Source organism: Stegodyphus dumicola, chromosome 10 (genome assembly GCF_044657685.1).
Source record: "Stegodyphus dumicola isolate Sdum_Otavi_A_Nest chromosome 10, ASM4465768v1".
NCBI classification, from domain to species: Eukaryota; Metazoa; Arthropoda; class Arachnida; order Araneae; family Eresidae; genus Stegodyphus; species Stegodyphus dumicola.
Window position 1 is genome coordinate 42257304 of NC_140777.1, and position 13708 is coordinate 42271011.

The 13708-nt window shown below is 34.4% G+C and overlaps 1 long non-coding RNA gene across 1 annotated transcript in view; it reads left to right on the forward strand.

The window, feature by feature from the left end:
* Positions 1 to 6833: 6833 nt before the first annotated feature.
* LOC146994949 (uncharacterized) overlaps positions 6834 to 13708 on the forward strand; it is a 129354-nt gene continuing 122479 nt past the window's right edge. The window contains exon 1 of the long non-coding RNA XR_015043670.1: positions 6834 to 6936. This is a non-coding gene — a long non-coding RNA (uncharacterized LOC146994949). The remainder of the gene's footprint in view (positions 6937 to 13708) is intronic.

Sequence of the window (13708 nt, forward strand, 5' to 3'; positions counted from 1 at the left end):
TATTAATAAAATTAATAATGAATTAATATTTTAAATTAAATGAAAATTTGTATATCGGCAAAAAGTCGAAAAATCTTAAGTGAAATATCGCGTAGTCCTCGAAAATAGCCATATTGAACAGTCATTTAACCATCTCATCACTGGGAACGTTGCACCACTGGTAGTCTGATACAGTCAAAAGTCGTTAATTCGGACACCCATAATCCGGAATGATCTATAATCCGGACCTCAAAGCTAAAAACTTTCTGCGTATGCGCCGCTTTGACACATGCGTATAGGCGTTTACGCGTGCGCGTAAGACCTTTACGACAGCGCATTTGCGTGTGCGCAAGCGCAGAATACGTTTTCGCGTGCGTGTTTAATGTATAACGGACGGTATAAGCTAAAATTATCTAATTTTCTATTTCAGTTAATGTTGATGATTGCGTTGTTCCTTGATCTTCGAATTGGATGCGGCTTATTATTTTTTGCAGACTGTAAGAGCAATTTTATAAAAGTAAACTTGGAACTTTCGATTATGTCAAATAGAATTTCCGATGCTGGAGCTCCCAAAGGATCTACAAAACGAAAGTATGTTTCGATGTCCGTCTAACAAAAAGTGGAATTGCTGCAAAAAATGTATAAAGACATGAAGAAGGTGACAGAGAGGTTAGTGAAAACGAAAAAATTTCGATTGACAAGTTAGTCGGTATTCTCGGCACAGCAATTACGGGACTTGAACAGCGGAACTTTGTAACTGAACAAGAAATTATGTCTGTTTATAGAATTAAAGAGAAAGTATTATCACATAAAACGAAGCAACTTAAACAACTTACATTGAAAGAAATGTTTAATAAAGTAAACAAATAAATAAAGCTTTTTTTTTTTTTTGTAAATTTTGATATCCTTTAGATCATAATTGTTCTTTATTTCATAAATTACGGTTTCATATTTTTAATTTTAGAATTTCTGCATGCCATTTTACGAGATTTAAACTGATGATCTATAATTCGGAAAAATCGATAATCCGGAATCGCCGAAGTCCCGATTAACGACTTTTGACTGTATAAGGTTTTCGAGAAGGCAAAATAATTAAGCCGTACATGGGATTCAGACTATCATCCTGCAGTTCAGACTGGCAGTCAGCCTTCCAAGGTAACCGACCTTGTTTGAAGGGCTTTTATCAAAATGTTTGTTATATTTCTGGTTTTATGAGTTTTTTTTTAATTGGATTGCTCTGACTCTTAGAATATTCATTTCAAAAGTGATTAAAAATCCATTATTTTATGAAATTTATCCAAAACACTGAAAATTTTAGATCGAAATCAACAAAAACATCAACCATCACTGACAAGTAAATGATGATAAAAACATATTTCATTAATGGTTATATATATTAATCTTAAGCATATAGTGAAGTAGGGTAATTGGAAAATATTAATTCACTAGTAATATATGGCCAGATATGTTGGTCAACACTCGGTTTTAAAAAATACATACATTACTGAGGGAAAGATTGCATAATTAAAATTGCTTTACATCATGAAAAATAATGTACGAACTCTTGTGTGCAAAATTTCAAGTGATTTTATAAGGAACTTTTGGAGTTATGGTTGCTGTGAACATAAATCATAAAAAAAAGCAGTTAATCAAAAATCCAATATAAAAGTTTCTAGATTAATGTTACATGACATAACTGTTCAGGTTGTCAAACGAAAATGAGAAAATACATAATAAAAATACTTTGCCAAATTCTCCAGACTAAAATGCTTGAAATTACAAGTATTTAATAAAAAAAATAACACACAAAAAAAGGGAGAGTGAAAATTGAATCTTTAATTTTCCCTCTTTCAACTTTGACTTCGTTGTGGAAAAAGTTAACTTCCGGTTTGTCGTCTGTCAGAAAAACTAGTATATCTCCACTTCTAATCACCTTATCAAGAAAAGTAAAGCTGTTTTAATAGCTAAAGAATGTGGCCTTTAAAATGTTAAATAATGAAAAAAAATTTAGATTTTTAGTCTAAATAGGCCGTTTGAAGGAGGTCGGTTACCAACCACTGTTCAGTTCAATATATAGACGATAACCAAAAGTAAATAATTTTGTTAGTTTTATTGACATTGAGCATTTTTATTATGGCTTCTAGTCATTTAAAGACATTTTGCCAAATGAATATAGCTTATGAAAATTCCTTTTCATGATATATTCGCATTTTGAGAAGAATGGTTTTTCTCCTCAGCTCCTGAAATTTTCCGATGCATTATGTATGCTCTTTTCAAGAAAACAGCTTTTCGTTCTGAATTGGAAAGTTTTCAGATATTATATAAGCCCAAATGGGTATTTGCTTAACGTTTTATGTGTTACCTTTATTGATTAAATATGATGTTCTTTGCACTTAAACGATATAAAATGAAATTCAACAACGATATCAAAAAGTATTTAAAAACAACATATTTTTAAAATTTCGGATAAAAGTCTCGTGCCCTGGAAATAAATTTCTTTCTGTCCCCCCTTATCCATACAGTGTTCCCATTGCTGGCTTTGACATCGTTGAGTTTGTTATCAAAAACTAGTTAAAGTTTTTGAAAATATGAAATAGATAATAAAACAAATTCAATCTCCCATGTGCCCATGTTTTGGGTGGAGGATTACATTATTCAAAGTTTGATGGCTGGTAGGTAGCGTCGTTTATTCACAATGCGAAAAAATGTGTACATACATTCTTTCAAATTCTTTATCATTTAATTTTTTAAATATAATACAGGACGATAACATTTGGTGGCAACATTTTGAAAAGTGATTCAGATTTTTAGAATGATTTAACACAAAATGCCTTTTCGAGACTAATAGCCCTTCTGGGCTAAACAAATACTAATAACATATTGAAATTGTGTAATTCATAATTTAAAACTGGCCGTGACAAAAGAGAACCTTTGACATCGTAAACTATTAATTAGCTAGTTTTCTTGTAGTATGCAGTTTGAGTATATATCCTGTCCTTACTTTTATATTTACTGCATATGTCCATTAGGTTTTATCATGTTTAAGTAATTTTGATTATTCAGACTAAATCTGAATAATAATAAAAATAAAAAGAATCTAAATATTGGTTGAATCAGGCCCTTTAAAGCTCGTCTGTTTCATTTTCAGCCGTGGTTCAAATAAAAAAAAAAGTAATTGTACATTATGTAAAGAAACTTTGAAATGAAGCCCAGAAATAAGAATAAGCATCCATAAAATAAAGCAGCTTTAAATTTAAATGTGTACTACAATGTAAACTTCGAAGCAGAGAACTCGCCTTTGCTTAAAAAATAATTCCTAAATCGCAATAATTAAATTGTGCTAAATTCAGTATTAAACAATGAATACTTACTTCTTCCAGCTGAATGCGATTAGGAGACCGAATGAAGATAGGGGGAAAATCTTCTCATGTTGCGGGAGGAATGGAGGAAAAAGATCCATTTGCTTGTAAAAGTACTGTTACGAAAAGTGATGAGATGAGATGGCGCGGTGAGATGGCTTCCCCGCAAAGCACTTTTATTGTTGCCATAGAATGGCAAGGAAAGGCAGGGTTGCCACGTTTGGCGAGAAATCGCCCACTTGGCGACAAAATTGGCGATATGCCGTGGACTGATGGAGAACCTTCTGGAACGAATTCTTACCGGTTTAGCCCAGAATATTCTCAAACACAAGCTGAAAGCTATATAAACCCTGCTGGTCCGCAGTCAGTTAGTGTCTTCGAGAGTTACGAGTGTGTGTGTGCCTCGTCTAGAGTGCGAGTTAGTCAGTATCGAGTCAATCCCTGCGGAGTCGATCGAGTTGACAGCCGGCCTGCGAGTGCCGAGTGGGTCGTCGAGTGCACTGAAGGAGTCTGTTAGCACATCGCGGTTAGTGCATCATCGAGACAGCGTGTTGAGCTCCGGGAACCACTGAACTGAAGAGTCGGGAGCTGTGCTCGTGTGTCGTCGAGTGCATCGCGAGTTGTAGCGTGGAGAGTCTCGAGAGTACGTGGAGTTCCGAGAACGACCAAGCAGAGTCGGGAGCTATACTCCGGAAAGCAGAGTCGGGTGCTTTGTAGGAAGCTGTCTCCAACGTGATAGCCTGTTAACCTGAAGGCTGTGTCTTTGATCGTGTCAGCGTGTTTATAGGAGTTCATCGACGACTGTGAAACGTGTTTTGGAGCTGTCCTGACAATACTGGCTAAGTGTGTTTCGATACTTCATCAAGTAGTGTCGTCGTTATTCACTCCAAATCCATAAGAACCCCGTACGAACGTGAAGGAAGAAAATAACGCAACAACTGGTGTCAGAAGAAAAGAAAAACGCAACAGTACGTTAATGATGCTGGTGGTATTTGGACAGAATGCTGAGGCAGAATTTAGAGAAGACACGATACCGCACAAGTAGTTCTGTTTTAAATTTCTGATTCTAAATAAAATCGGCGATTCGATGCAAAGCTGTAGTTTGAAAGTAATTAATAGATATTTTACTATAGTGTTAAAAATAATATTTTTCAGTTACAAATTTATTCACGCCCTGCGCTTTAATGCTCTGTGCTTTGTGAAAGTCAGTGTTAATAATCCTCATTCTTAAACCTTGAATTAGTACATTAAGAAAGGCTTTTTGGGAATTGTTGTTAATGTTCTGTGGTGTTTAATGTTCTTTGTTGTAGAACAGTGTCTATGATGGCTTTTGCAATAGACAATTCGTTGAATTTGGTGGGACTGGAAATGTTAGACTTGTTTTAGCTACTTATAAACAGAATAATAATAGGGACGTACTAAATTTCTGGAGCTGTAGATTTTATTTATTTACTATGTACGGGTGCCTTATACCTTGAAGGATGGATGTCTAAGTCTCTTGGAGGTTTATTGAATTCACTAGTATTCAGCATAATTTTTTTTCATGACCTTTCATAATTTTTAGGAGCTTATGAATACATTACTGGATTATTTGAAATTTGTCGTTAGTGCTAATGGTCCTAGCAAGTTTTCGCTCTATCCAAGTAGCTGCCTTAGCCAATACTTCATCAAATATCGTAATTGTTTCTCCCTTTTGCAGCAAGATGGGAATTATTTGTTGAGTATTGGAAAAAATATTTATACCTGTCCTAAAGGGAGCTATAAGAATTTAGCAAGTTTTTAGGCAGGGGCAAACAGTTGGTTTTCTCAAGATAGTCGCTAATGATAACATTGTTTAATAACTTATAACATTGTTTCATTAATAAGTTAGCATTGTTTTCATTGCGTTCTTATTTAAGAATTTTTTCTTCACAGTAAATTGCGGTTCTAGGTTAGAGTGCTTGATACCGCAAAGGGATTTGGGGATAGAGATGCTTCACAAATTGGGTTTTAAACCCTGAGGTGCAAGGAAAATAGCAATAAAAATATTAGGTTTTCATATTTGCACCAATCAGGTTTAATGTAAGTGCATCAGTCGGTATGTTTGCTACTAAGAACTTTGGACATTACAAGATTGCCCGATTTAGCAATATGATTGAATTCTTCCTATTGCTAAATAGGAAAAAGATAAAATATTAAATAGGCTTTAAAAAAATTTTTTTAGGGGAGGGTAGTATTTCTTTTCTAACGTTATTCATTTTTTAAAAAGTAAAATAGAGCAACAGAAGGTTTTAAATTTGTTTACTAAGAAAATAATGTTCCGATCACGAGTGAGGAATTGAGTCACGGAATTGTTCAGATCCGGAATCACGGACTTGTTCAAATCCGGAAGAAGTCACGGAATTGTTCAGATCTGGATGACGGAATTGTTCAAAACAGTTTGGAATTGTTCAGATCACGAGTCCGGAATCTTTGCTCAGTGCTGAATCGGGAGTTTTCTCTAATTAATCTTTTTTTTTTTTTTTTTTTTTTTTTTTTTTTTTTTATCGGGCAAAAAATATTTTCAAACATTGTTAGAGTCTGAAGCATTTGCAAAGATTTTTCAACGATGACCCAATACTTTGGATGAACTATTTATAAAAGTGCGTTTAGCAGCCGTTGATATTATCTAGGAGTATATCTTGATCAATTAAAAGAGAGAAAAGTAATTTAAAAAATGATTTTGCTGCCGTGTTCATAAAAATTCCTTTTGGATGTTAATTTGAGATTATATATGCGTAAAGTAACTTAATGCTATCGCAGTCTTTCTTTATCAGTCATATAAACTAACCAGTTTCCCTAATATTTCAATTTGAAAAGGTATGTTGTGACTTAACTCATTTATCTGACCGTAACATCAGAACAATCTTATGAAATTCATCGTGGTAAAAAGTGCAAGGTTTCGTCTGTCATTGGCAAGAGCCTTGAGCACCATACCGATGACAGTACGACTTTGCTCAGTTCCGCCCCCAATTTTGATGGAGAGCGGTCGGAGGGTCTCCTACCCCTCTTTCCCTACCAGCAACCTCTCAAAAGGACTTTCAGCTCGCCACATATTTAGAGCGCCTCTATGTCGCATAGAACCTATACATTTACAAACATCTATGCCTTCCCCGGGATTCGAACCCGGCCCTTCGGTACGGCAGTCAGCGTCGCTAACCAATATATAGGTTTTACGGCATTGAAAAGTAATAAACTATACAAATACCTACTTAAGTGGAATAAATTAATTTGGAAACTGCTTCTGTCTTTGGCTATATCGATGTTAACCTTGACCACAAAAAAGGAATTTATTCCTTTTAAAGTATAATCTTATCAATACAGTCGTTCTTGACACTGAATCTTATGTTAGATAGCTCACATGACCTCTAGTATCTTTCTAATAGTTTCTGATACCACTTAACATTTTCCAGTGTTCACGCTTTCACTTTAGCTTGTTAAAAGAGAAAGTTTATTTCTGAAATTTAGTAAAAAGAAAAGTTTATATTCTACCACCTGCAGTACCCAGAGTTGACCGGGCTTTACGCATAATGAAGGGGTTTCATTTGGGAGGATGGAAGTAATGTTTTCAAAATCTCAGGTAGATGGTGATTTTTCTTTTATTTTGGTTCAATGTAAATTGCACAAGATTTTAACAAGCTTGCGTAAAACTGCAGAATGATGTAGATCTAACACAACGCCACGTAATGGTTTTAGTAAGACCTAGTACTTGCTTCGTTATCGGTTATGTCATATTTCTGAAATGTGCCTGAAATGTGTGAAATGTGTAAAATCACCATCGTTTTGGTCGATTTCTTCACCGTTTTCAAAATATTCGAGAAGAAATGACAGTGAACGCTCTTAAATGCTGCTTTAAAAGTTTCACACTGTTCTAAAGAGTAAATACTGCCTTAATCATGGGGCCGATTATTATCAGCCAGGTGGGTTGCAGCACACTGATATACTTACTACATTACACTACGGGGCTATTTAACAGGATTAACGCAGTCAGAACTGATAGCATGAGTGCAACAACGCCGATATGACCGGGGGACGTGATTTTAAAACTAAAATTTGTGAAGTACTATTAATATTTATTTTAAAAAAAAAAAAAAAAAAAAAAACACTTTTAAATTCTTTTGCTTAGTGTGTATGACTTAGAGTAGCGGTTCTCAACCTTTTGACTAACGCGTACCATCTAAGTAGAAATTGAAAACCTTTAGTACCACCACTACAAAATACTAGTTCCACCACCACTCTTGAACAAAGCTCAGAGTGCATAAATTTACTAGTGTTAGACAAAACAAACTCAATCGGGATGCTGGGGTTTTAATTTTTGAATTTAATAGTTAAACAAAAAATGCTTTCCATCTTTGAGTACCACCGGTTGAGAGCCCCTGACCTAGTGACCTAGAGTGTTAGCGGCAATGCAACAACGGCGCTGTGAACGCCATGTTCTAATAAAGACTCTGTGAGTATGGACATTTGAAGTGGTTAAATTGTAACCACTTATTTTGTTAAATAATAACAGAGTAAATTTGAAAGAAAAATGTACTGCTGAACTACATAACACTGTGGCGTGGAAGATAAGAATATGTTAATTCGGGCAATGACGACACATTTCTTTGAAATCACTGAATTTATTTATTAAATTCGAAAAATAAACATATTGTCATCAGGAATACATTTTTTATATAGTTAAGTTTTATGATTAAATCATGATGATACATATTTATGAATCAATCTAAGAGCCAGAAAAGCTTCTGAACAACTCGGCAAATTCATTGCAAATCACTACCATGACATTATCTGTCCAACAGAGCTTTACTATGTAAAATGAGATGTGCTTTATATGCCACTACTTTGGCGGATAATCCAGCAATACCAATGACAACAAAATCCTAGAGCAATAATGACCAATACGAAATGGTCTTCTACAGAAATCTTTAGCCATAGAGATTTAATAGCAATTAACATCAGTATTAATAATGAAAAATTAATAATTTTTCACTCTACTGCTTCCCACAAGAAGAAATAGATCTGGATCTACAAAACCTGGAAACACTACTAAAAAGCCTCTATAACACGGAATCATGTCATAAAAGGCGACTTCAACGCACGCCACCTTAGCGTTGTAATATAACAGTTCCAGGGGAATAGAATATGGCAGATTTCATCACAGCAAATTTCATAGCACAAGTTCAGATATACCAACATTTCAGACAGCTAATGACCAGACTTGATTTTATCTAGAAATGAAATCACAACCAAAATCAGTGACTGGCAAGTTCTAGATGATTCGAGCAACTCCTATCACAAATATATTTCATTTACAGTAGAAGATATGAAAAAACTTCAAAATAAGATTTACAGTACCGAAAAACCAAAAGCAGATAATTTGGAAGGAAAATAAGCTCAAACTAGAAAGATACAGATCGCTTCCTAGACTAATGTACAGATGTCTGCTCTACGGAAAAGGCAACAATCATGATAATAAGAATAAATACAAAAGACTGCGTTTAACACATTCAATGACAAGAAAACCAGAGCACACTGGTACACCTCTCACAAAAGCCTTACGATGTAAAATGAAAAGTGTTCCAAATGAACAGAAAAAAGCAGCATAGATAAAACATAAAGCATAGTTAGCATCGTTCAAAAAAGAAGATAAAAGAAGCAAAAATGAGAAGATGGAAAAATTTTTTCTGTAATAACAATGAGACTTAGGCAAACTTTATAAAATGGCCGCATGTAAAATATATCAAGCTAATATCACCATCCCCCAAGAATTTCAAAAGAAAATTCGTTTGAAACCGCAACAGCTCTTGTGCTCAACAGAATATTAGACTCGGTGTTTCTTAAAGATTAGCCATTCGATGGCCTTCCTGAATATACAATAATCAGAAATAATATTTCTTTTCCGGACACAAGAAACGTTAAAAAATTTCAGGCAATCAGTAATTTCGCGTATCACAAGAACTGACAAGATCACAAGAAGACCAGAGCCAGATGGCATTGACAACAGAATTATAAAAACAGTCCATCAAAATTATAAAAATATCCAATGACGCAAATTCACAACAAACGCAAATTCACAACAAAGTCGTAAGTGCCTATGTTATTCTAATTACAGAAAATTAAGAAGAAATCTAAATAGGCCACCTGCGTGAATATAATGGCGTATTCCAAGCCCAGTTGACAGCTATCAAATGAGCAATTATTTGAGCAACACATCGGAAAGTCAACTTAATTACCATTTTTTCGGACAGTCAGGTAGGGATTCAGGCAATTGCAGATTACAGAAATAAATGTCCATTTGCACAAGAGATTCTTGATTTAGCAGTGGAAATCGCCAACACTAAAATAGTAATAAAATGGGAAAAACTCCACGCTGGTCAAGTATATAATGAAGGAAGCAGATTACTCTTGTCAAAGAAGCGGCACAGAATGAGTCACTCACTGCCTACAACAGAAATACGACTTCCAAGAACGATCAAGAAATCATTAAGAAAAAGAACATTTGAAATTTAGAAAAACGAATGGAATGAACCACAAGAAGGAAGAAGACTGTATAAAATGGATAAGTACCCTTTATATAACTATATTTTACATAATTTCTTGATAAATCTATTTATAACGGGACATAGCCATTTTCCCACATGCCATTTTGATCGAAATCTAAGCAAAATAGATATAGGTATATGTGGGAAAAGGGGCGACACAGAACATTATATATTTAGCTATCAACTCACAAACGAAAAATATTTCAAAACCAGGCAGGACATTAGAAGACATCAGATATCTGACTGTGAAGCAATCAAGACGAAAAAAATCTTGAAAATCATGATGCAGCTAATAGCATATGACAGAATAGAAATATGCCAAAACTAATGAAATGAAATACTAGTATTTACACACGAATCAAATGAGATCCTCTATGAAATAAAAGTGTACTTATAAGCAGCGAAATATCACACCATAGTATTATTATCAAAATACAAAATGATATTTCAAAATAAAATAAATTAAAATTGTAAAGGAACGCAGAGTGCATGACTAAAATCGGTTACATAAAGAGATTGCTCATTAGGAGAAATTTGAGAACGCTGCTCACTGTGTGGTGGATTCTTTGCTGCGACGGTTCCTCAAGCAAGGTCCAACTACCACACAGCACAGAAGTCCAACTACTATCAGCACAGAAGACCAACTATCATCAGCACAGAAGACACTACCAAATCGTACAGAAGCCCAACTGCTAGATCGTGTTTAAGAGGGTGTTATCTGTGTGCCACTTGATGGATGTTGCCCTAGTACAGTAGTGCGACGGAGGAATACCTGCAAATTCATAGGCGATGTTATTTTTTGGTGGTTCCGGTCACTTTTGCTTGTACCTGCCTTTACCGCATTATATTACAGATGTTCCCCTTCGGCCCTAACTATTCCTGTCAGTTTTGAGTTACATTTTTCTCTCCCTTTATGTATATGTATATATAATAGGACATCTCCACGGACGGAATGTGATGTGAGTGTTAAGAATTTTGTTGCACGCGTCTCATAGGAGACATTGAGCCAAACATGCTCAATAGGAGAGAAATCCGGCGGCCTTGCTGGCCGAGGTAATGTTCGGCAAGCACTAAGGCAAGAGGTAGAAACATGTTCTGTGGGGGGGGGGCATTATCTTGCTGAAATGTAAGCCCAGGGTGGCATGACATCTTTGGCTTCCCAATTCATGAAGTTTGTTATAACGGAAGTCGCAGGAAAGGGGCCTGGTATAATGCAGGGTGTCCATAATGTAACCAGTGACTATAAATAATTTATCGAAATAATCTTTAGTTCAACCTAATTCATTTGTTCTAATTTTGGGGAAGGGCAACAGGGAACACTGTTTGCCTACAGATATAATGACGTTATGCAGTGAGAAAGCAATGTGCGTTCTCTGGTTAAGGGAAACGAAATCTCTGAAAATATTTCAGAGGCGATTCAGTTAAAAGATTGTTAAGAAAGTTTCGAGGGACCGGATATGTTTTGCATACAGGAGGTACAGGTATGCCAAGCGTCAGTGATGAAAATGTTTTACCATACGACATGTGTTTGTGTGCAATCCCAGTAAATCCATTCGCCTTCCCAGCCTGCAGTCAGGAATTCCCAGATCGACTGTTCATAAAATTCTTCGTAAACGGTTGGAATTGACTCCGTATAAATTGCAGATTTGTCAACAAATCAAACCTAGTGATCGACACGCTCGTAAGGAATTTTCTGAAGACATTCATGATCGTATCAGTAATAATGATTTATTTCTTCACAAAATCGTAGCCTTGTCTTTGGGTACACATGTGTATGATTTCTTTGATGAAACATTCAAGATCGTTGGATTGGTAGAGGTGGGCCAATTTCATGGCTTTGCTTTTCTCCGAACGTCACATAACTCGACGTTTTTTTCCAGGGATACTTGAAGAATCAGTTTATACTGCAGAGATTCACAGTATGGAAGCATTAAAAAATTCGAATTAGCACAGAAACAGCTACTGTGACTCCACAAATGCTTATAAATAAATTATGGTACCTTGCGCTATCACCGTATGCATCTGCTTATTAAACATAAGTTGTATTTCATGCAACGTGTGTTCGATGTTTGTTGTACGATATTAAATACATTACTTTGTTGTAAACATTTGAACTGATTATATACGTAGACTCAACTAGTTTATAATTTACTGTACCCTTAAAAATATTTAATTATTTTAAAATATTCAATAAATGGCTATTCTGTTTGACTGGTCAGTTGGTAGCGTAAGAACAGTGTAAAACATCTTATTGTAAATACGTAGTATGTGTAACATGTCTTTAATTCATACAGGATAAGCTTTATTCAGCTCAATTACACGTGAAGATAATTTTCTGGTAATAATTAGTTAAATAATACTTTTACAGTTATTTACAGTTAAGTCATCTCAAGTTTACTTTTTATTTCCTAATTATATTCCCTTGTTGAAAAATTCAACTATCTGATCGTAAAAATGTTGCCGTATCTATGCGATAATCTTTGGATTTCGAAGCAATAAAATTATACAATGGCACAATCACATCTGCTTTAAGGAGGAGTATCAGATTTAAGACTATTTAGAAGGGCATTGCGCAAAAGAATATTTTCTCCTAAAAATTGCATTCTTTGAGAAGGTTATCAGCCCATGACTACGTATGAAAAACTCTTTGCTCAATACCATAGAAATAAGTATATGCTTTTGAAATTTTGTAATAGGTCGTTGAAATACGAGAAGCAAGGTAATGACTGCTGTTATTGAATGAATTATTTTCGAATTCATTAAGGAGAATACATAAATTTTCCTAGGTTGTTGCCCCTTAGCAACAGCTAATCCCATTCAATACCACACTTTAATTTTTATCAGGGTAACATCCGATTTATCATTTAAATATCGGAAGATTTCTGTTATCTGATAAATCACATCGTGAGAACAACTTGTCAAGATGCACTGAGCCCTAGTAACTGTTTTCTTATATGGCGTGAGCCAAATATGCATACGCAATGCATGCATATCAATACTGTGTCATTTCGAAACAATACTTGAAAAGGATTTATCTAGAAAAAATAAGAGCTGCTTTCATATGTGACATTCTTTTTAAATAAATCTCATGTGAGAGGAGTAACCAAAACTTATACCTTGAAGAAACTTAAAATTTAATAATAATAATAAGCATACATTCTCTTTAATGTACCATGAGAGGAAATTAGTAGCTCATTTAGCAAAGTTTCGTTAAGAGATTTTAGGAAAATTTGCTGTAAAACAAGCCGGGGAATATTTTATCCAAATTTTTCAGATGTATTCTATATATTCAACTATATTTGTCAGATATATTCTACGAACACATATATCATGAAATAAACACCTTTTTAAAATCTATGTTCTTTTTTGGGAGAAAAAAAATGGTATTTTTTACTTTTTATTTCAGATATTAGTAATTTGTAAGATCTAATTAGTATACTTGTAAACGGGTAGAGAGCCGTAATCCTAATAGCACATTAAAAATGTAAAACCACATATTAGACCACATCCACTCGTTATTTATTCTGCTTTCTTAATGTAAAATTCTAAATTTAATAACGGTGATGAAGATTAATTTAATATCTTTTCTGTATTTTATTATGTTTATAGCTGAGAAAATTCAGATAGAAAAAAAAAAAAAAAAAGACTATTCAATCTATGTGCAATTTTTAATTAGTTTTGTAGTGTTCTAATTTTATTTTTTGATAAATATTTAATTTTATCTTCATATTAATCGTCCTTGTTGACGTATTAATAATAACATATTAATCGTCCTTATTGACGTATTAATAATCACATATTAATCGTCTT